The sequence below is a fragment of the Benincasa hispida genome, chromosome 9 (assembly GCF_027475165.1).
Source record: "Benincasa hispida cultivar pf3 chromosome 9, pf3_genome.v1.1, whole genome shotgun sequence".
In the NCBI taxonomy this organism is placed as follows: Eukaryota; Viridiplantae; Streptophyta; class Magnoliopsida; order Cucurbitales; family Cucurbitaceae; genus Benincasa; species Benincasa hispida.
The window spans coordinates 79,231,198-79,254,342 of NC_143486.1; the positions used below are offsets into that span (position 1 = coordinate 79,231,198).

Consider the following 23,145-nt stretch of genomic DNA (forward strand, 5'->3'; position numbering starts at 1 on the left):
TTTTTACCATAGATATATTTCTGTGTCCATCGAATATAATCAATCATGAGTACGATAACCCTTCACAGATGCTCATAAGTACAGTTGGGCCAATTTACCGTTTTGCCCCTGTAGTTACATCTCACTTCTCAAGTACCACTGATCCCTCTAATGAACAATACAACATAGTCCAACTATGTGTAAACACCTCTCAAGCCATGAGAAGGTGTGTGGCACCATATCGTTCAAGCCCTGGAATCAACCCTCAAGGGAGCTATCTATCTACTTGCCCCTACTTCGGGGAATGAGTGAATTCCATCTTATGTATCTGAGTTCCTAGCTCCCAAATCAGACGAATCCCCGAAGTGGTAGGTTTGAGTCGGCGGCCTGGCCACTCGCACCCATGCAAATCAAAGGACCGCCCTTAATGGCATAAGTTCCCAACTCATTCAGGATTGAGGTCATGTTATCTATGGTCATCCTAGTGAAGTGAAGTATCTGTCATGAACGTTGTTATATAACGAGACGTTAACACTTCGTGGTCAGGTCTTATACAAACTCTTTGTATAGGACGCCCCAACTCGTATGTCCTCTACACAAATGATCAGGATCAGACCATCTGTGATAAGTTATAACACTTGTAACTATTTCACAAAGCTGAAGGAAATCAAACACGAGGATTTCCATGAGCAACGGAATAGATCATTCTAAATTACAGTCATATATGAACATTACAAATTACAGTCGAAAATAAAACAAATGGTTATGCAATCACTATAGAAATTACAACATGAAAACTACAAATGAACAAGGAGAAATCTCTACGAACATTTGTAGACTCGTCTCCATGCTTCTTGCTCATGAACGCTCGAACACAGCAACCTCGAACACTCGAACAATATGACCGCAACACAGCACGAACACCACGCACTCGAACTCAATGATCGCCTCGGTCACGAACACCCCAACAGCATGAACGTTCTTCACAGAACCTCAACGGCGTCGAGTTGAGTAAGACACAACCAAGAAGGCTACCTTGGTATTCTCGGTGTGAGAATCCAGAGGGTGGGCTCTGTGTGGACTTAGTATGAGGCAGAAGAAGGAGGAAACAACAATCGTGTACACGATTGAACAAGTGGGAGATGGCTGAAACCTATCGTATAGGACGATACCCAATCATTTAGCAAAAGCTAAGCGATCGTCTAGCAAAAGCTGAGCGATCATTTAGCTCATCACTTAATTCTGTGTCTGTTGCTTACAAAACACTACACGATCGTCTAGCTCGCTCAAGCTATCGTTTAGTAAATCTGTATTTACTTGACAACTACCGTGAGATGTTTTTCTGAGAGAGAAAATCTCTAAAATCAATTTTTGACCAAAAATTTAAGAAAATTAGGAAAACAATTTTCCTCTTATCTCACGATTACCATGAACCACTAATAACCTCGCACTCAATGGGTTATTAAAGAAAAGATTTAATCATCCAATAGTTAATATTATTATAAATATAAATGATAATCAATTTATCATACTATATTTATAACCTATAGTTCTAATATTTCATCTCATGAAATATATAAACCACCAAGAACTGATCCTCAACTGAATCTATTCAGCTACCAAGGGAACCTTATAGGCCTGTAGTTCGAAGCTCCAACAGTATGTGAATAACTAACTAAACTTTTTTGTCACAGGATCTACCATCCGTTAACTGCCAAGCACTCCACTAAAGACCGACAACTGAACTCTCCTTACCATAGATATATTATGTGTCCATTTTAACCAATCAGCAATGCGATAACCCTTCACAGATTGCTCGTAAGTACAGCTGGGCTAATAATCGTTATGCCCCTATAGTTACATCTAACTCCTTAAGTACCATTGGTCCCTCTGATGAATATAAGTCATAGTCCTACTATGATTGAGTCCTCTCTTCCAAAGAGAAGTTGTGGCCACTATGTTCAAGCCCCAAAATCTGCCCTTAAGGGAGCAATCTCTCTACTTATCACTGCTTCAGGAAAAGAGTGAATTCCATCTTGTGGATTGAGTTCCCAGCTCCCAGATCAGACAAGTTCCCAAAAAGGTAGGCATGTTGAGTTGGCAATCTAGCCACTCTCACCCATACTAATCAAAGGATCTCCCTCAAAGGCAGGAGTTCCCAAAACACTCAGGATTGAAGTCGTGTCACCTATGGTCGTTTAGGTGAGATGGAAGTCTCTAGTACAACGGCGTTATAAATAGAGTCTAGTCATCTCGTGGTCCAAATCTTATACAAACTCTTTGTATAGGACACCCCCGCTCGCATGTCTTCACATGAATGGTCAGAATCTACCATCTGTAGTAGTTTACAATACTTGCAAACCTCTACAAAGCGGGTCGTATCCGTAGTGTCACCAGGATCAGGTATCCCACCTTAATCCTTATTCTACAGACCTATTTAGGTTATCACAAGGCATGATCCACTTGTATATCACATATACATGCTTAAGATCACATAAGATAACCAAGGAGCTTTGTTTATTGGATATGAGTAAATGCCAAAATTAGATAAAAATTATTTTATTCATCAAACAATGTGTATCTTTAAAAAATAATGAGACTTCAGGAGAATTAGGACACTAATCCGAACAAAAGCGGGCTGCATTCGTAGCGTTACCAGGACAATGTTTTCCTCCTATATCCATATACTACCGACCATTTTGGTTATCACTTAAGACATGATCCACTTGTATGTCACCACATACAGCTTAAGTTACATAAAGATAACCAAGGATTTTAGTTTATTGGTTTATGGTAAAGCAAATAAAACATTCAGATGAGCAAAATCAAGAAGTGAAGTAAATATCATATATTATAAATCACAAGCGTTCGTACAAACTGTTCACAAACTACAGGACACGAGACTTTAGGGCATCAACCCTAACAATCTCCCACTTGTCCTAAAGCGAAGTGGGATGTACAAAAATAAGTACAAAACAATAAACTAGGGCATAAATCCCAGTACAAGAAAATCTCCCACTTGCCCTAGTCCAACCGCAGGCGGTCCTGTAGACCAATGCTCTGAAAGTGCCCTCAAACACTGTAGCCGTGAGAGCCTTCATAAACGGGTCAGCAACATTATGCTCTGAAGCGATCTTCGTGACGATCACGTCCTCTCCATGCACTATCTCGCAGATCAGTTGATACTTCCACTCTATGTGTTTGTCGCGCCTGTGACTTCTAGGCTCCTTGGAGTCGCCACAGTCACACTATTGTCACAATAGAGGGTGATTGGCCTAGACATATTTGGAACAACTTCTAGTTCTGTCAAGAACTTTTTGAGCCAGACGGCCGCCTTAGCAGCTTCGCAAGCCAATATTTACTCCGCCTCCATAGTAGAGTCGGTGATGCACCCTTGCTTAGTGCTTCGCCATACTACAACTCCTCTGTTAAGAGTAAAGACTGACTCTCACATGGACTTGCAAGAGTCCCTATCAGTCTGAAAGTCAGAATCTGTGTATCTACTAAGGATCAAATCCCTAGATTAATACACGAGCATGTAGTCCCTCGTTCTACGAAGATACTCGAGGATGTACTTCACTACAGTCTAATGACCCTGGCCTGGGTTAGATTGATACCTACTAACTATGCCCACAGCGTAGCAAATGTCTAGTCGAGTACAGAGCATCACGTACATCAAACTGCCAACGGTAGACGCATATGGGACCCGTCTCATTTCCTCAACCTCTTAAGGCGTCTTAGGACACATGTCCTTAGACAAAGTGACTCCATGCCTGAATGACAATAGGATCTTCTTGGTGTCCTGTATTGAGTACTTGAGCAATATCTTGTCAATGTATGATGCCTGAGTTAGTGTTAGGACTTTGTTTTTACGATCCCGAAAGATCTGTATGCCAAGAAAAAACTAAGCCTCTCCCAAATCTTTCATTTGGAATTGGGTCGCTAGCCAGTTCTTAACTAAAGTCAGTAGACCTCCATCATTCCCAATGAGTAGTATATCGTCTACATACAACACTAAGAAAACTACTGAAGCGTTGACGATCTTCTTGTAGACACAAGGTTCATCAACGTTCTGGTCAAAGCCATACACTTGATCGCAGTATCAAACCATATGTTCCAAGATCGAGACGCCTATTTCAGCCCATAAATAGACCGATTCAGCTTGCAAAATTTTTGCTCTTGACCTTGGGCTATGAATCCCTCGGGTTGCACCATATAAATGGTCTTCTTAAGATTGCTATTCAGAAAGGCCGTCTTGATATCCATTTGCCAGATCTCATAATTATAATAAGCTACGATGGACAGGAGGAGGCAGATCGACTTCAACATGGCAACAGGTGAGAAAGTCTCCTCATAGTCGACTCCCTCTACCTGGGTATAACCCTTTGCCACAAGTCGAGCCTTGAAGGTTTGCACCTTCCCATCAACACCCTATTTGTGCTTGTAGATCTATTTACATCCTATAGTTCTTACCCCATCAGGCTGATCTACAAGATCCCATACTGAGTTGAAATACATTGACTCCATCCCGAGATCCATGGTCTTGACCCATTCATCCCGATCAACATCCTCCATTGCCTTCTGCTAAGACAACGGATCCTCAATATCACCATCTGCTACCATAGCAAGGATTTCTGTGAAACTTAGATACCGAATGGGCAGGTTTGCAACCCTCCCACTACATCGAGGTTCTCTCGACTATTGAGGTGTAACCGACCTACTAGATGAACTATCATCAAAACTCTTTCTAATGAAGCATGTCCTTGAACAACTCTTCGTGTAGTTTCAGTAGTTTCATTGGAAAGCTCACGCAACAAGACTTTACTATGTGGACTGTGCTCTCTTATATGATCCTACTCCAGGAAAGTAGCATTCGTGGAAACAAACACCCTATTTTCCGACGGATCATAAAAATAACCCCCTCGTCTATCTTTGAGGTAGCCTACAAAGAGGCATAACCTTGACCGTGGTTCGACCTTATTGGGATTTGCCTCAAGCACATGTGCAGGGCAACCCTAAATGTAGAAGTGACGTAAACTAGCTTTATGCCCATTTCACACCTCTAAAGGTGTTCTCGCAACACTCTTGGAAGGAACACAGTTGAAGATGTAAGTCGTAGTCTCCACTGTGAAACCCCAAAATGAGTCCAGTAAGAAAGTGTAACTCATTATCAAACAAACCATGTCCAACAAGGTTCTATTTCTCCTCTCCGCTACACTATTTTGTTGAGGTGTACTCGACGGTGAGAGTTGGGAAATGATGCCATGGTCTATCAAGTAGTCCTGGAATGCTGAGTTCAAAAACTTTCCACCTCGATCCGATCAAAGTGTTTTAATCTGTCTATCCAATGCGTTTTCAACTTCAGCCTTGACCTCTTTGAACTTTTCAAAGGATTCAGACTTCTATTGCATCAGATAAACATACCCATACCTAGAGTAATCATCAATAAAACTGATAAAATACTCATAGCCACCTCGGGCTCGCACATTCATATGACCACCAAGGTTAGAATGTACTAACTCAAGAGACTCATTGGCTCGATAACCTTTTCTAGTAAAAGGTCTTTTAGTCATCTTCCCCTCAAGGCAAGATTCGCACACTAGTAAAGAATTTTCTTCTAACTCACTTAGAAGTCCATTCTTTACCAATCTCTCAATCCTATTGAGATTGATGTGTCCTAATCGAAGGTGCCAAAGTTGGATATTTTCTTTTGAAGAAATTTGTTGACGTTTAGATTGAGTTACGAAAATTTTAAACAACTCTGTGTTATGGAGGGAACTTAAGGCTAACGGCCTTAGCACATACAAGTTACTTTCCAGATAAGTTGTACAAATTTGAACACCATCTTTATGAATAAACACTTTATCCACATTAAAAGAAAGCGTATATTTATATTGTAACAGACACTTTACAGAAATAAGGTTCCTCTTAAGTTCAGGAACAACATATACATCGTTTAAAACTAGAAACCTATTCTGTAAAGATAACTAGATGCCTCCCACTACCACAGCTGAGACGATGTGTCCGGTGCCTACTCGCATCGTCATCTCACCAGCCTCCAGTTGTCGCCAGGATCTAATCCCCTAAAAAGAAGAACAAACGTGATTATTGATGCCCAAATCAATTATCCAGACAGAATCATCATTCCTCACTAAATACGTTTCTAGTACAAGTAAATCATATTTAGTGTTATCTGCCTTGCTAGCCTTCCTTTCCTTCAGCCAGCGAGGACAATTCCTCTTCCAGTGTTCATCCTGATTGCAGTGGAAAAATTTTCCCTTTTCAACTGCCGACAGACGCCTTCTTGGGGTGACAAGTGGCGAGTTAGCAGGCACTTTCCCTTTGCCCTTACCACTCTTCTTCTTCTTCTCCTTTGCAGAGTTAAAAGTAGAAGGTGCAGACTTTGTTTCTATGGTCGAACCTCGATGAAACGTCCTAGAGGATGAAGCAACATTTGCCTCAGCCTTTTTCCTCTCTTTACTTTTCAGTAAATATTGTTATGTCTGCAACTCGTTGAGGAGTTGTAAGGTTGTATTTCACTTTGTTAAGAATCACATTGCTAACAAAGTGTAGAAAGCTCTCCGAAAAAGAATGCAGGATTATGTTAACCTGACTGCTCTCATCGATAGTAGACCCATTCAACTCTGCCACATTGAAGTGGACCATCATGTTAAGCACACGTTCATGAACATATGTGCCTTCCTCCATTTTAGAGTTGAATATGTATTTAAGAGCCACATGCTTGAGCTGTTCAGACTGTTGTCCAAACAATCCCCACAGGGACTCCATGATCTCACGCACTAAGACCATAGGCTCATGCTTCTTGGCCAACACATCATTAAGACTTGCCAAGATATAGGCCTAGGCCTTCTCATTTGCCCGTGTCCATCGCTCATATGCCTCCCGAACATTTTGAGCGACATTAGAAGCTGGAATAGGAGGACAGGCCTCAGTAAGAGCAAACATGAGATCCTCGATGATTAATATAGTCGTGATCATATGTTTCCATGTTGAAAAATTGTCGCTAGTAAGTTTCTTGGCACTAAGCAAAGCTAACATGGCTATAGCCATTTTCAAAAACTTGTTGCTGAAAAACGAACAAACTTGTATAAGATTTTGCTAAACCACATCTTAACCAATTAATTTTAGCAAAACAGTTTCAAGTACCCTAAGTGTTTAAGACTTCTATTTTGCAATGATGCTCTAGCGAGGCAGGACAAACGTCACCGGTGGGGCGATCAGATGCCCCTTCACTGGGATGAGACCTTCTCAACCATTAGGCAGAACCAACTCTTGGAACTGAACCTAACAACCACCATTTATTTGGTCTAGAACTGTTAACCCTTAACAGCTCCGATAAGTGTGACCTCTCGCTTTCGACGCCAGAGTCCCGCCCTAATGAGCCTACCGTAGGGAAGAAGCAGATTAGGACAATAGACTAAGTAACCTTATCCTCTTATAGAATATCAAATAAAGAAACGCGCAAAAATGCCATCCTATAGGAGGACACTCTCAGGGTGCCTCGAGGCGATGCACAGAAACTTTATTCAAGCCAACGAGGGAGACCGTAGGATATGCTATCGCACTTCCCACTCCCACTTACTATGAACACTCTCTCCATCCACCTTGATATTGATCTACTCAAACACCATCCTTTAGGGGGACACTCCCAAGGTGCCGCGAGGCCGAGGGTAGATCTCACAGTGTGGACTATATGGGAGAAAATTGAGAGGTTTAAATGAGGCATCATATGCCCCAAGTACCTCCCACTGAATGTTCTACCTAAGGGTTCATTAACCTAGAATATTCGGCTATTGATTTTAGTCTAAGTCATCTTTTTAAGTCAGCTTATAAATTACTTTTGTCTATGAAAGAACAAGTTCAAATAGTCACATCTGAACACTTTATGGATTGTCCTTAACTTGAATGCATGCATCAAATCTATCTAATTCACCTTTCCAGGTAGGGGTGTTATGTTTCCGTCAACTTAAATATGAAGGAACACTTAAACAAGAGTATCCATGAGCGGAAGCGGATCTTTCTGATTTCATTGTGACAGAATTACCATACATGCATTCTAACATACAAATATGAATTGTAAACACTAATTACTGGCATGCTTTAACAAATAAATACAAAAGACCGAGAGACTTACCAGTTGGAGACAGGCTTCATAGGAACTTGGTCCAACGGGAATAAACTCCTCTCGTTCTTACTCGTCCAATAAGCAGTCGCCTAGCAGAACCATGGTCGTCTACACGATCAGCAGTGTACGAACAAACAGCAACCAGGGACGACACCATAACTCGAAGCCTTCGGTATTCTCGGAGTGAGAATCCAAAGGGTGGACTTTGATAGAATTGGTAGAGGGGAGGAGGAAAAATGATCATGTAGTATGAACAAGCAAGTGGGAGAAAGGAGAAGACTATCATATAGTCAGGTGCTTGTCCTTTAGGTCGAGGTACACAATCGTGTAGGTTTAGCTAAGCGATCGTTTAGTTCTGCACAGCACGCTAAGGATTGAGGCCGTTCGTGACCTTGTTGATCGTTGTATTCGTGGTCGTGTTGATCGTGTAGTGTAGCGCTCGTATTGTTCAAGCGTTTGGGTTGTAGTTTTGTTATGTTCGAGTATTCGTGATCAAGGGAATTTCAAGATGAGTCTTCAAAGGTATGGTTAATTCTTTCCTTTGATCTATAGTAAAGCATGTTATAATTTCGCTTTATGCATGACCGTATGTTTTCGTTTGTGAATGTGATTGTTAATGTTCATATACGATTGAAATTTGGAACGATCCTTCCGCTGCTCATGGAAATCCTCATGTTCTGATTTCCTTCAATTAGGATCAGAGTCAGGTTGTTCTGATATTTCAAATTTCACTTTTGTTTTGAACTTCTTTTACAGTCGTGGTGGGTTTTTTTGCATTGTGTTTAATTGTTAAATGCATTTGTGGATGAAGTTGATGAATGTTTTTAAGTTTAATTGCCTCTGTTTAAAACTTTCTTTAAATTACAAAGTGCTAATTTGTAAGGGCCCCTGTGTTTTTGGCATAATTAACATGCTATCGAGTCTGTAATTCAAAGTGTTTGAGTTAGTCGAGTCGTTCGCGATGAAGTTTCGAAGCATGGAGATGCGGTTCTCAGCGAAGAAGAATACCAAGGGTTGGTCATGTCATGTAGCCTTAGGTAAACGATCATTGGGATTTCACTTAATGATCGTGTAGATTTTTCTATGCGATCGGGCAGTATTTACTAAACGATCGTTTAGCTAATGCTAAACAATGGGGTAAATCGTTTACTCTATCGTGTAGCTTTGGGTACCCGATAGCGGAGATGCAGGAGGTAGATGATCGTAGTGGGAGCATTTGATGCTCATCGTTTAGAAGAAGGCGCGTGCTAGACGATCGTGTAGTTAGCATGCTCATCACATAGTCACTGACTATACAATCACGCGGTATATGATACAAAGGCACTCGCTCAGCGATGGTGCGTCACCGCTTCGTTGTCGTTTAGATGATCGTATAAAGTTTGTGTTATGTGAAGCGCGCTACACGATTACGTACCTCGTGCTTCATCACATAGTAAAAGGTACACGATTATTGCTAGACGATCGTTTAGCTCTAGGAGCGTTGGTAAACGATTGAGCAAAGTGCTTGTTCTTTCGTGTAGACGATCACGGGGAAGTTTGGTACACGATCAGTGGAGATGGGTTGCTTCGTCCAGACAATTCAAGACCCAGTTCACCTATTTGAACCAGAGACTCCTTGATTTTGTAATAGTTAGCTTGTTTTTTTGAGGATTTGAGGCAATTTTTCCCAGTTTATCAACATTTGTTTATTATACATGTGATGTATGGTGTTTATATGGAAAAGTGTTTGACATATAGATTAGAAACCCACCTTAGGTTGTGCAATTATTCATGCATCATGTATTATAAGAGTTATAATATTGCATGAAGAAATTACATGAAAGCATGTGCATGCATCATGAAATATAAGAGTTATATTTATGCGTGCAATGAGCATTATCATGCATCATCTTTATATTATAAGCATTATAGTATAAGGGTGTATGGAAGCATATTTTGCTTGACTCGTTGCTTGTCTATATAAATGTTATATAAAAAGATAGCAATGAATGAAAAATGCATTGAGCATGACACTTAGGCTGTTTGTAAACGTTATGAATGTCTTTCATGTGTCTACTTTGCGTTGTGGTTTTGGTTGTTTCTGTTTATAAGTGTTATAAAGGAAATTAGAACTAAAATCGATAAAAAAAGAGTTGCATGCGGACTTAGGGAGAACTCATGTTTTTAAAAGGGTTTTAAAATTGGATTGAGATAGACCTAAGTTCAAAGGTTCTAATAAGATTAGTAACCAGCTTAACCTTTTAAAATCAGTTTAATAGGATTAAATTGATTGGCACAAAAGATTAAAATTGTATTAAATCTATCTATAAGGGACCTTTTATCTAAGGCGAGTTCTTTCTAGGTTGGGGTACTTAAGCTGATGAAAACGGAACACCCTTATTTGGGAACCTACTTGGAAAGGTGAATTAGACAGATTTTTTGTAAGCATGCGACAGTTGGTCAAAGACTCCGTTAAAGAGTTTAATGGATGATGATCAAAAGTTGTTTAACTATCAAAGGTAAAAGTTACCCTTGGGCAAACCTAAAAAAGTCACTTAGTTAAAATTCTTAGCTGTGTTTTTTGTAAGTGCACTAAACCCTAGGTTATAAAATGCTCAATGAGAGGAAGAGATGTATCTGAAATGTCAATGATTTCACTCACGTTTCTCTCTAAATTTTCACGCCGTAAGATTCATGCTTGGCCTCGTGGTACCTATTCGTTGCTATCGTAATTCGAGCAAGGAGTGTATTGTATAAAATAATTTGGAAAAATAAGTATGAATGATGCGCTGGTACTTTGATGCGTTGATGCGTTAGAGATGTGCAACAGAACGCGTGACACTCCTCTATTGACGTTCAAGTTTTCCCAAATCAGACCCAAGTATAAATCCAATATAGGTTCTTGGTAAGTCCAGGGTCAAACTCAAGGATTCAGATTAAGCTAACGTAGACCTTGCGTTGTAACTATTGTAGGGATATCCTAAATGTATGGCGAAATGTGTTATATACACTAAGGTGTTGTATGTGTGCAAGAAGATATAAAAGGGTTGAGTAGAGAATGATGAGTCGTGTGGAAATGAATTTTAATGCAAGTGGTATGCGTCGATCTAAGATGGATGTACACGAACTAGAATGTGATGAATGAGATAATTTTTTTTATCTTGGTTTATGTGTTAGACTCTATTCGACACTTCTCAATGCGAATGACATAAAAAACCTATCTCTAGGATGCATGCATCAAACACAAGATGCAATAAATACCAGTAAGTCTATCTCTAGATGTACTAGGCGTTCTACTTGATGCTGGCTTATTTATTCTCTCGAATAGTCTAAGCTAAAGATGCTTTCACCACTTTTAATTGGCTTAAGCGTTTGAAATGAAATTTTGCATGAAGTGATGCATCCAACATAAACAAGAAATAAACAATGGAAAAGTGTGATAGATCAAATATGTGAATTTATAAAGAAACAGATTGTCTTTACAAAAGCAATACTTAATCAGATGAAAGGATGAAAGCAATAAATAAGATGAAAGGAAATGAGTCAAGCCGTAGAGTACAATCTCTTGTCCTCTTTGGCTCAATTCTAGTTGTGTACAATCACTTGTATAAGAATTGGATGAAGTGTCTCTCTTAAGCTCGGCTTCCTCCGTCCTTGATCGGCGGAGATGGTGGTTCTCTTCCCTTCTGCTCTTCTTGGCCCCACAACATAGCTCTAAAGATCTAAAACTACGACTAAGCTAATACTGACATTGAGAACTTGAAATTTTCTAAACTTCAAACTCTGTAGGGATTTCTTTTATTTATAAGCATTGGTCTTCTCCAGCTTGATGATGGACAGCATTAAAGTCCATGCCCTGGTCAGCCGCCTGACACTCAGATGCTTTTCAGACGCTGCCTACTGCAAGTGCCCATGCTTGCAAGTGGTAATTTGACACAAACAGCCTGAATCAATGAATCTTCCTTGCGTTGAATCCCTTTGACGCATGGCCCATGCGTTAGACTTTGCCTGTGACACTTCTTAATCATGTGTTAGCCTCTTGTTGAAATCCTGCAATATAATGCGTTAGTGTCGCAGTACTTTAGTAATAAACATTCTTTTGCATGAGTTTGCTAATGTTTGAGTAATTCCATGCGTTTCTTCTAAAACTGAGGAGAATTTATCATTAAAAACCTTAATTGTTCCAACTTAAGAGCCACAATAACTTGTATTTCTACAAGTTATCACCACCCCTAATATTGAACAATGCTTGTCCTCAAGCATTCAATAAATAATTCTTTGTTATCTCCCTTGTCTTTAGTGTGCAGTGTTCACCTCTCATCATATTCAATTATAAGCTTGAGACAAGAGTTTGGAAAATGTAACGCAGGTTGATTCTTTTCTAAAATGAATAATGTTTTATTTCAAGTGCAGCAAGCTTTTTGTTAACAACTCCTTTCGTTTCTCAAAACATTCCCGTTTTTTTCTAAACCAGCAATGCATTAGATTCTTTTTTAAATAAATGCTGAAAAAAATATGAATTTTCAATTACCCATGTGTTGTTTCAAGTGTCCCACTTTCGTTTTGGCTTGCCCCCACGGGTGTCATGCGAGCATCCAACTACGGGTGGAGCCCTTCACAACTAAACTCATATCTAATATTCATGCGTTTCAAGATACAACTTCTTTAAACTAGATAGAGAAGTTTTTTGGGACGCATTGGTCTAAGAGACTTAACTTCGTTTTGGCTTGCCCCCATGGGTGTCATGCGAGTATCTAACAACGGCTAAGTGCCTGTTCCAACTTTTTAACTCATGCCACTTTGACGTTTTTCATTTAGAGTAATGACAAAGGAGTTACATTTAACATTTTTCTATTTTGTTTCCTTTCTTTTTGATGTACTCGGTTAATGCATCTTAAATAGGATTTCCCTCATCCCCAAATTTGGAGAATAGCTAAATCATCATTGCTAAAAGAGAAACAAAATTTTGAAAAGGCTTTGAGAGTTTCGAAAGGAGTTTTGATTCAAGGCTTGCGTGCGTTAGAAAGAAAACATGTAGTCTTTTTAGAGAAGTTCGGGCTTTGTTGATTTTCCTAACGCCTACTCTATACTTATAAATTTCATATTGTTAATATCATTGAGGTAAAGCAAAGCACAAGACTAGAAAATAGCTAAAGAACAAAAAAAACATGCTAAGGTCAAACGCAAGGAAAAAATGTTAGAAGTTTTCTTTCATTTTCATTAGTTAACATGGAATAAACAAACAAGGCAAATACAAAAGATCATCAAATAAAGCAAAGTACAAAATAACAACACCCCAAAACTTCTTGTGCTGGCACGTCGTCCCTGCGTTCTTCTGCAGGGTCTTCATCCATAAAGCGCAGAGGGTTTCTAAGATGAGTAGGTAGTGGTGGCAGGGCAAACATTCTGACCAAGGCCTAATTAATGTACTGCATTGTGTAAACTTGGTCTTGCATTATTTTCTTTTTGCTACCATAAGTAATCCCTTAGAACCTTATTTTTTTTGTTAAAGACCTTCAATGGACGCGGTCAATGGTCTGAGTTGATCACTAATGAAAGTTTTCAACTCCTTAATGTCAGTGTTGCATTGTGGCAGTGCTGGCTCTTCACTTCTTTCAACTAGGTCTTCAAAATTTCCTGCGTTACTCGACTCTAACCCAGTTGGTTCAAAAATGACTGGAGGAGGCACAAAAGTGGGAATTGGAATTGGTGAGGGCAAAAGAAGGGGACAAGGGATGTCTTGATCTACATCGGTAGGCTCTTGGTGCGTTGGATCAAGACTCCCTTCTTACGGGGCCACTGGTGAGTTTTGGAGAGTGAGGTTTAGGTCTGGCCGCGCTTCTTCATCTGTAAATGCAAGCTCTGCTTCCTAATCTTCATTCTCTGAAGCTTCATCGATGTGTTCAATTATCTGGACGCGTCTTCTTTTGGGGGTGCATTTGGAAGATCAAGGTCTGGCTGCCACTTCTTTGCGAGGTAGGGCAGGCTGATGCGGCGAACCGCGAAGCAAACGCCTGATTAACTTGATGTCCATCAGACCGTCAATCTCCTCATAATTATCCCCTAGAGGGATGTCCCCACGTTCATACAGTGCGCAGATCAGCCAAGGAAAATAAAGTTGTCCTCGTGGTTTGGTTTTGATGGCTTTGATCTGATCCCTTATTATTTTCCCTACATCTAGAGGGATGCACTGCATGATATAGTAAGTAGCCAAGATGCGTTCTTTTGACAATGTCTCATCATGCGTTGTAGGCATGATGCTTTTCTTAATCAAATAATACCACAAGTTTGTGTCTGGCTTTAGGGTCCTGGAAGCTAACATCTATGCTCCATTTCTTGACGTTTGCCATTTGCTTCCAGGCTTGGCTACCACTCTTAACGCATCTTCAACTTGGCTCGGAGTTGGTTGTTCCAAGATGCGGGTGCCTTATGCGTCCGGGTTACTTTTGATATTGAACACTTCATTAATCTTATCGGCTAAGAAGCGCACCAATTCCCCATCAACAAATGTTGTACTTTTCTCCATGTCGAACTCACTACTGTAAAACTGGCAGACAAGGTTGGGCAAAATTCTTGTATGCCCAATGCATAGCTGACCCCGACCCATTGCTTCCACGGTTTCAGTTATGTATGCTGGCAAAGGGTTGCGTTCGGGAAAGAAGCCCTTCTCTGTAATAATGTCACTGAATTGTCGCTTCCTTCCTGTGGTCTTTTTAGGTAACACATTGGTTACCTTCCGCTTGCCCGCCTCATGTTCCTTGGCTTCCCGTGCCAGCTCCCTTAATTCGTTTTCCAATTCCCTTTGGAGAGCTGACTTTCTTCGCCTCTGCCTTGCGGGTTGATATTGTTCCAATTCCTTCTCTAACGCATTATGCCTTGAGCAACTCCCACGCGTTGCACCCTCAGGATCGGATGCGGACTGCTTTTCTTCCTCCTCAAGAATTAATTTTCTTTTTCTCATCACTCTCTTTGCTTTTGATGGACCTTCATTCGCGTCAGTTTGGCGAGATTGTGACGCATCTGGGTGAACTTCCCTTTCTTCATCTTCTTCATCTTCTTCTTCTAACTCAGCTTCGAGCATCATTGTATACCGCTCTGCATCATCCATTTCAAGTGATGCATTGGGTGGGTCGGAACGCATCACTTGTTCTTTTTCTGGCCTTGATTCAGACTTGCCAAGATTGCTCCGAACACTTTTTGCTCGTCCCTCCGAGCCAATTCCACTAGTTCTTCGAGGTTTCACTCTGATGCAGGACTATCAGAGCTAGGCCTTGATGGAGTGAATGGTAGGGTGCCTGATGAGGTATGCGGCGACCTAGAGGATGAAATGATGATGGGTGAACGCGGCGGTTGGCTGGATGCGTCTGCTTCAATTGGGTAGATGGTGGCCAAGGGTTGTATGGACAGTGGAGGAGGTGGACGTACTATGGGCGATGGTGCGTTATGGAAGTAAGAAGGGATGGGGTCATGCGTCGCACCTATCAGAGTGATATTCGGGATGAATGGTGGTGGGGCAGGTTTGGTGTAAGGTTTCTTGGCAGCCGTAGATGACGAAGGGCGTTGCTGCCTTGGTTTTGAGGGGGTTTTAGGTTTTTGTTTTGCGATGGTTTTAGGCTTATGGGTGGTTTTAGAGGAAGGGTTTGTGGTGGCTTTGATGGGTTTCGACCAAGATGGTCGCTAGGAAGTAGAAGAGGGCCAGCCGTGCAGAGGCTTGGTCAAAATGGTGGTTTTTGTGGTCTGGCGAGGGCTTGGAGAAGGTGATGTTGAAACAGACGATGAAAAGAAAGAGATTATCGGCGACACATCTCCGAAGCTCATTGATTGGTTTTGACTATCAGACGCTGAAGACATTGTTGTCGAAGAGTGACCGGAGAAATGCGCTTGATCGAACGGTGGTGAAGGCGATGGCGCTAGGGTTTTTTTTCTTTTCTTTCGAAGATAGCTTGAAGACGATGGAAGAAGAAGAAAATGAAGAGTTACGACTTTTATAGGTCTGGGGAGAGAGAGTGGTGACGTCAGGCAGAGACTAACGTCTGCATTTAATGCGAAGTCGAAAGGACGTGCCTTGGGCTTCCAAGCACTCGAGTGTTTTCATTTTCAAGACGCGTCCTTTCGACTTAGGCCATGAGTTAGACTTAAGTCTAATGTGTCCGTTTATTCCCATCCCGATTATACACAACTTTTTTTTATTATTTTATTTAAAACAAGTAAATCTCTAACTACGAAGGCAATAACATTCAACAATCAATCTTAAAATGCAAAAATAGGTAAACAAAGTAAATTCAAACGCAGTGATAAAAATACATAATGCAAAAGGAATGAGGAAAGAGGAAGCATCCCTAGAATATGTGTCGATGTGAACGCAGGGATGCTTCGACGCAAGCCTCAGTTGGCTTCGCGTAATACGAGAGATGACTTTTGTTGTTCTATGCCATCTTCAAAGTAGGGCTTCACTCTTTGCCCATTTACTTTGAACGCAATTGTGCCATTTTCCCGCGTTAATTCTACTACTCAGTGAGGAAAGATTGTTTTTATAATGAATGGTCCTGACCACCTTGACTTTAATTTTCCTGGGGACAAACGCAATTGTGAATTGAATAATAAAACTTTTTTTACCAACAATAAACTCTTTCTTACTAATGCCTTGGTCATGCCAACATTTGGTCTTCTCCTTGCAGAGCTTGTTGTTCTCATATCCTTTCAATCGCCACTCTTCAAGCTCATTGAGCTGAAGTTTGTGTTGTTCGCCTGCGGCGTCCAAGTTTAAATTCAGCTTCTTTACTGCCCAGAAAGCTTTGTTCTCCAACTCTAGGGGTAAGTGACAAGCTTTTCTAAATACTAAAGAGTATGGAGACATACATATGGGGGTCTTGTAAGCAGTCCTGTAGGCCCAGAGTGCTTCATCCAGCCTCTGTGCCCTGTCTTTCCGCGATGCGTTGACAACTTTTTCCAGTATTGATTTTATTTCCCGATTTGATAACTTAGCTTGACCGTTCGTTTGTGGGTGGTATGCAATAGCTATCTTATGCCTGACATTATATTTAGCAAGTAATTTAGAAATGATGTGGTTAATGAAATGTGTACATTCGTCACTTATCAGGGCTCTTGGCGTTCCAAAGCGTGTGAAAATGCTCCTGGTAAGAAACTTAGAAACAGTCGACGCATCATTTCTGGCACAAGCTACTGCTTCCACCCACTTTGATACGTAATCTACTGTAAGCAGGATATATTGTTATTCGCAGGACAGGGGAAAAGGTCCCATAAAATCAATGCCTCAGACATCAAATAATTCAACTTCAAGAATATTGTTTAGGGGCATTGCGTCCCTTGATGAGATATTCCTGGTGCGTTGGCAAGGGTCACACTTGCGAACATACTCCCTTGCATCTTTGAAGAGGGTGGGTCAGAAGTATTCGCTTTGAAGAATCTTCGCAGCGATTCTTTGCCCTCAAAAATGCCCTCCGTAATGAGAGTCATGAAACTTAGCCAGTATGTTTTGTGTCTCTTCCTCCGGAATGCATCAACGCATGATGGAGTCGGGGTCTTGTTTATAGAGAAACGGTTCATCCCAAAAATAAAATTTGCTGTCGTGTACTAACCATTTCTTCTGCTGAGAGTTGAAGTTTTCAGGGAATTGTTTGGTAGTTAAGTAATTAACTATGTCTGCATACCAAGGTTCCCTACCTTCAACTCTGAACAAGCTTTCATCAGGAAATGAATTTTTGATTTCATTTTCTTGGTCTTGTATTTCCTGATTTTCTAATCTGGACAGGTGGTCAGCCACTTGATTCTCAGCCCCCTTTCTGTCCTGAATATCGATGTCAAATTCCTGCAATAGCAACACCCATCTTATAAATCTTGGTTTCGCGTCCTTTTTACTCATCAGGAACTTTATGGCTGAGTGATCTGTATAGATGGTTGCTTACGCACCAACTAAATAAGATCTAAACTTCTCGATGCCAACACTGCAGCCAACATTTCTTTTTCTGTGGTTGTGTAGTGTTCCTAAGAGTCATTTAGTGTCTTGGACGCATAAGAGATGGGTGTATCAAATTTCCTTTCTTCTGCCCCAACATTGTACCTACTGCAACATCGCTTGCATCGCACATGAGAATGAAATGTTGCGTCCAATCTGGTGCTATTAGTACCGGAGTTTTAGTCAACGCATATTTCAGTGTTTCAAACGCTCGCAGCAGTCGTCATTGAATTCGTAGGGCCGGTTCGCTTCTAATGATGCACTCAGAGGTCGCACAATTTGAGAAAATCCTCTAATGAACCTTCGGTAGAAGCCAGCATGTCCTAGAAAACTTCGTAGAGCTTTTACATTTGATGGTGGTGGAAGTTTAGCTATGACATCTATCTTGACTTCATCAACTTCCAACCCAGCTTTAGATACTTTGTGGCCCAAAACAGTTCCTTCAGTCACCATGAAGTGACATTTTTCCCAATTCAGCACAAGATTTGTTTTCTCGTATCGAGCGAGGACAACCTCCAAGTTATCTAAGCATGATTGGAACGAGTCTCCATAGACTGAAAAATCGTCCATGAAGACTTCAACGATCTTTTCCAAGAAGTCAGAGAAAATTGCCATCATACACCTTTGGAATGTTCTAGGTCGTTGCATAGCCCAAAGGGTATGCGCCTGAATGCGAACGTTCCAAAGGGACAAGTGAATGTTGTCTTTTTCTGATCTTTTGGGTCAATTAAAATTTGGTTATAACTAGAGTATCCATCAAGGAAACAATAAAAATCTTTTCCAGCCAGTCTGTCAAGCATTTGGTCAATGAAGGGAAGGGGGAAGTGGTCCTTCTTGGTTGTCGTGTTGAGCTGCCTATAGTCCATACAGATGCACCAGCCCATGATAGTTCTCCAAGGGATGAGCTCATTATTGCTATCTACTATCATTGTTGTTCCCCCTTTCTTGGAAACGTATTGGACTAGGCTTACCTAGCTGCTGTCGGATATAGGATAGATTACTTCTGCGTCCAACCATTTTAAGATTTCTTTCTTGACCACTTTCTTCATTATAGGGTTTAACCTTCGTTGAGGCTCAATCGATCCCGTCTTCCCTTCTTCCAGCCTAATTTTATGCATGCAATAAGATGGACTGATGCCACGGATGTCCGCTAGCGTCTAACCTATTGCACGCATGTGCTTTTGCAGCATCTGCAAAAGAGAATGTTCATTAGGCTCGGTAAGATTCGCGGAAATAATTATAGGTAAGGTTTTCTTTGTTCCAAGGAAAGCATATTTAAGGTGACTAGGTAACGGTTTCAGCTCAAGTTCTGGTGGTTCCTCTAGTGATGGATGCGTTGGTTTCGTCCGCCGCTCACTCATACTTGGCGGCTCTGGTTTTTTCATGTTTTCCTCCAACGCGAGGACCTCGCAAACTTGGGTCAATTCTTCTTCAGGCAACTCTATTCTGTTCAGTTGACATTCTTGACTATCCGAGAATTTAATGCGTTTAACACATTAAACTTCACTTCCTGATTGTCTACGTGCATCGTCAATTCTCCCTTATGCACGTCTATTAAAACTTTTTCAGTGGCTAGAAAGGGGCGTCCAAGAATAATTGGTACATCCCTATCTGCTTCATAGTCCAAGATGATAAAATCCACTGGGAATATGAAGTTGTCAACTTTTACCAGAACGTCTTCATTCTTTCCTTCAGGGTACTTGATTATTCTGTCAGCGAGTTAAAGAGTAACAGAAGTGGGTTGTGCTTCACCAATTCCCAATTTCTTGAAGATTGACAATGGCATGAGATTAATGCTTGCTCCCAAATCACACAACACATGTCCCACATCCAACCCTTCGATTGAGCACGGGACTGTGAAGCTTCCTGGGTTCTTCTATTTCTTGGGTAGTCTGTTGCTTACTAACGCATTGCACTCCTGCATTAGTGCAATTACCTCCGTCTCGCTGACTCTCCTTTTCTTTGTCAAAATATCCTTAAAAATTTGACATATTTTGGCATTTGCTCCAAGGCTTCTAAAAGTGGAATATTGATGTGCAATTGCCTCAGGAGTTCAAGAAAACGCTTAAATTTTTGTTCATCATTCTTCTTCATCAAGCGTCTAGTGAATGGTGCATTCAGCGGCACCACAAGTTTTCCCCGTTAGACGTGCTTGGCTCTGAATGGCTCGTGGATTCAGGCATTCTTTCTTTTTATCATCTAATGCCATTGGGCGTGTGTTGAGTTCTTTTGAAGGATGGTTGTTTCTTGGATTCATGGTTCTTTCTTCAAGAGCTTTGCCACTTCGCAATGTCACTGCGTGACATTGCTCCTTTCCATTGTTATTCTCCGGGGTTTCAGTGTTGCTAGGCAAGACTTCAGGCTATCGATTCTTCAATTCACTCGTTATTTGCCCCACCTGTATCTCTAGGTTTCTGATAGACGACGCCTGACTTTTCAGCAATGCCTCATTCTGGACGACATACTCCTTTAATAGGTTTTCAAGCGGAGATGCTGAGCTCGACGCCTGACCTCCTCTATTAAAGGACTGTTGGTGCGGCTGATGCGTTGGCTGGAATGCAAGCGGCGGTCTTGCCTTTACTGCTGGTTCACTCCTGGGTGGTGCTCCTATTGATTTCCTGTCCAAGAAAATTTTGGATGGTTCCTCTATCCAGGATTATATGTATTTGAAAATGGGTTCTTTTTAATGAAGCATACTGATTACAGATTTTATGGGCAATCAGAGTAGGAATGAGGATTTCCACAACCCACACAGCTAACCATGGGCTGCACGAATGTGTCTACCTGTTCTGAAAAAGGTTTATCATAGTAGCCACTTGTGCAGAGAGTGTGGCTATTACGTTGGAATCGATAGAATTCACATTCTGAGATCGCCTCTTCCTGTCGGCTCTTGCGTCATAAGTATCGTCCACCAATTCCATGTTGTGCTTAGCTATGCGGTCTAATATTTTCTTAGCTTCAGTATAAGATTTATCCATAATACCACCGGTTGCAGCTGTGTCAGCTGCCATCTGAGATGCTCTGTTCAATCCACCATAAAAAGTCTCCATCTGGATGGTTAGTGGTAATCCATGGTTCGGGCAATTTTTTACTAATCCCTTAAAACGCTCCCATGCGGCGCTCAAGGTTTCAGCTTCTTCTTGCTCGAAGTTCATGATCTCTCGACACCTCCTTGCGTTGGTGGTGGGTGGGAAGTATTTTTGCATGAATTTCTCCACCAACTTCTCCCAGGTTGTGATCTCACCAGGCTCTAGAGAGCTTACCCATTGCTTTGCGTCATCACGCAAATAATGGGAACAAAGATAGCCTAATCGCTTCTGGGGTGATTCCAAGAATCACAAATGAGTTACATGTTTCCAGGAAACGTTTCATATGGGTGTGAGGATCTTCTCCACGACCACCCCCAAATTTTCCAGCAGTTTGGAGCATTTGTAGCATTATAGATTTCATTTCGAATCTTGTCCCATCTGGCGTTGGGTATATGATCCCTAGTGAGAAATCATACAATACAGAAGATGCATACTCCCTCATGGGATGCGTACTACTGTTCGCCATTAGGATAGGATTTTGCACAGCGTGGGCCAGTTGTTGAGCTAAGTTCTGATTTGCCTGTTCGTCTGCCATTTCTTGTTTTCTGTTTTGTTGTCTGAGAAGTTATTGCCTTAACCTTCGACGACGATTAGATCGATTTCTTCGTTGGAAGGTCCTTTCAACTTCGGGGTCGTATACAAGTGTAGGAGTGCTCTCCCTACTCATAAACGTTTACAAGCTTAGGCTTAGCTCGTAATACTCTCTCAGCTGAAGTGTTCCTACAAAAGATACAAGCAAAATTTCTGGTTAGTTTTGTTGCTGAATCCCCGGCAACGGCGCCAAAAACTTGTTCATTGCTAGCGTAATTCGAGCTAGAAGTGTATTGTATAAAATAATTTGGAAAAATAAGTATGAATGATGCACTGGTACTTTGATGTGTTGATGTATTCGTAATGCGTTGATGCGTTAGAGATGTGCAACAGAACGCGTGACACTCCTCTATTGACGTTCAAGTTTTCCTAAATCAGACCCAAGTATAAATCCAATATAGGTTCCTGGTAAGTCCAGGGTCGAACTCAAGGATTCAGATTAAGCTAACGCAGATCTTGCATTGTAACTATTGTAGGGATATCCTAAATGTATGGAGAAATGTGTTATGTACACTAAGGTGTGTGTGTGTGCAAGAAGATACAAAAGGGTTGAGTAGAGAATGATGTTGTGTGGAAATGGATTTTATTGCAAGTGGTATGCGTCGATCTAAGATGAATGTACACGAACTAGAATGTGATGAATGAGATGATTTGTTTATCTTTGTTTATGCGTTAGACTCTATTCGACACTTCTCAATGCGAATGACATACAAAACCTATCTCTAGGATGCATGCGTCAAACACATGATGCAATAAATACTAGTAAGTCTATCTCTAGATGTACTAGGCGTTCTACTTGATGCTGGGTTATTTATTCTCTCGAATAGTCTAAGCTAAAGATGTTTTTACCACTTTTAGTTGGCTTAAGCGTTTGAAATGAAATTTTGCATGAAGTATAGATGCATCCAACATAAACAAGAAATAAACAATGGCAAAGTGTGATAGATCAAATATGTGAATTTATAAAGAAGCAGATTGTCTTTACAAAAGCAATACTTAATCAGATGAAAGGATGAAAGCGATAAATAAGATGAAAGGAAATGAGTCAAGTCGTAGAGTACAATCTCTTGTCCTCTTTGGCTCAATTCTAGTTGTGTACAATCACTTGTATAAGAATTGGACGAAGTGTCTCTCTCAAGCTCGGCTTCCTCCTCTCCTTGATCGGCGGTGATGGTGGTTCTCTTCCCTTCTGCTCTTCTTGGCACCACAGCATAGCTCTAAAGATCTAAAACTACGACTAAGCTAATACTGAGAGTGAAAACTTGAAATTTTCTAAGCTTCGAACTCTAGAGGGATTTCTTCTATTTATAGGCGTTGGTCTTCTCCAGCTTGATGATGGGCAGCATTAAAGTCCATGCCCTGGTCAGCCACCTGACATTCAGATG

General features: G+C 41.0%; 1 non-coding gene across 1 annotated transcript; it reads left to right on the plus strand.

Moving 5' to 3' along the window:
- The first annotated feature begins 21,146 nt into the window (after window positions 1–21,146).
- Window positions 21,147–21,249, plus strand: LOC150034088 (small nucleolar RNA R71). The gene has a single exon (XR_016532557.1). It is a non-coding gene; the product is annotated as a small nucleolar RNA R71 (small nucleolar RNA).
- The last annotated feature ends 1,896 nt before the right edge of the window (window positions 21,250–23,145 follow it).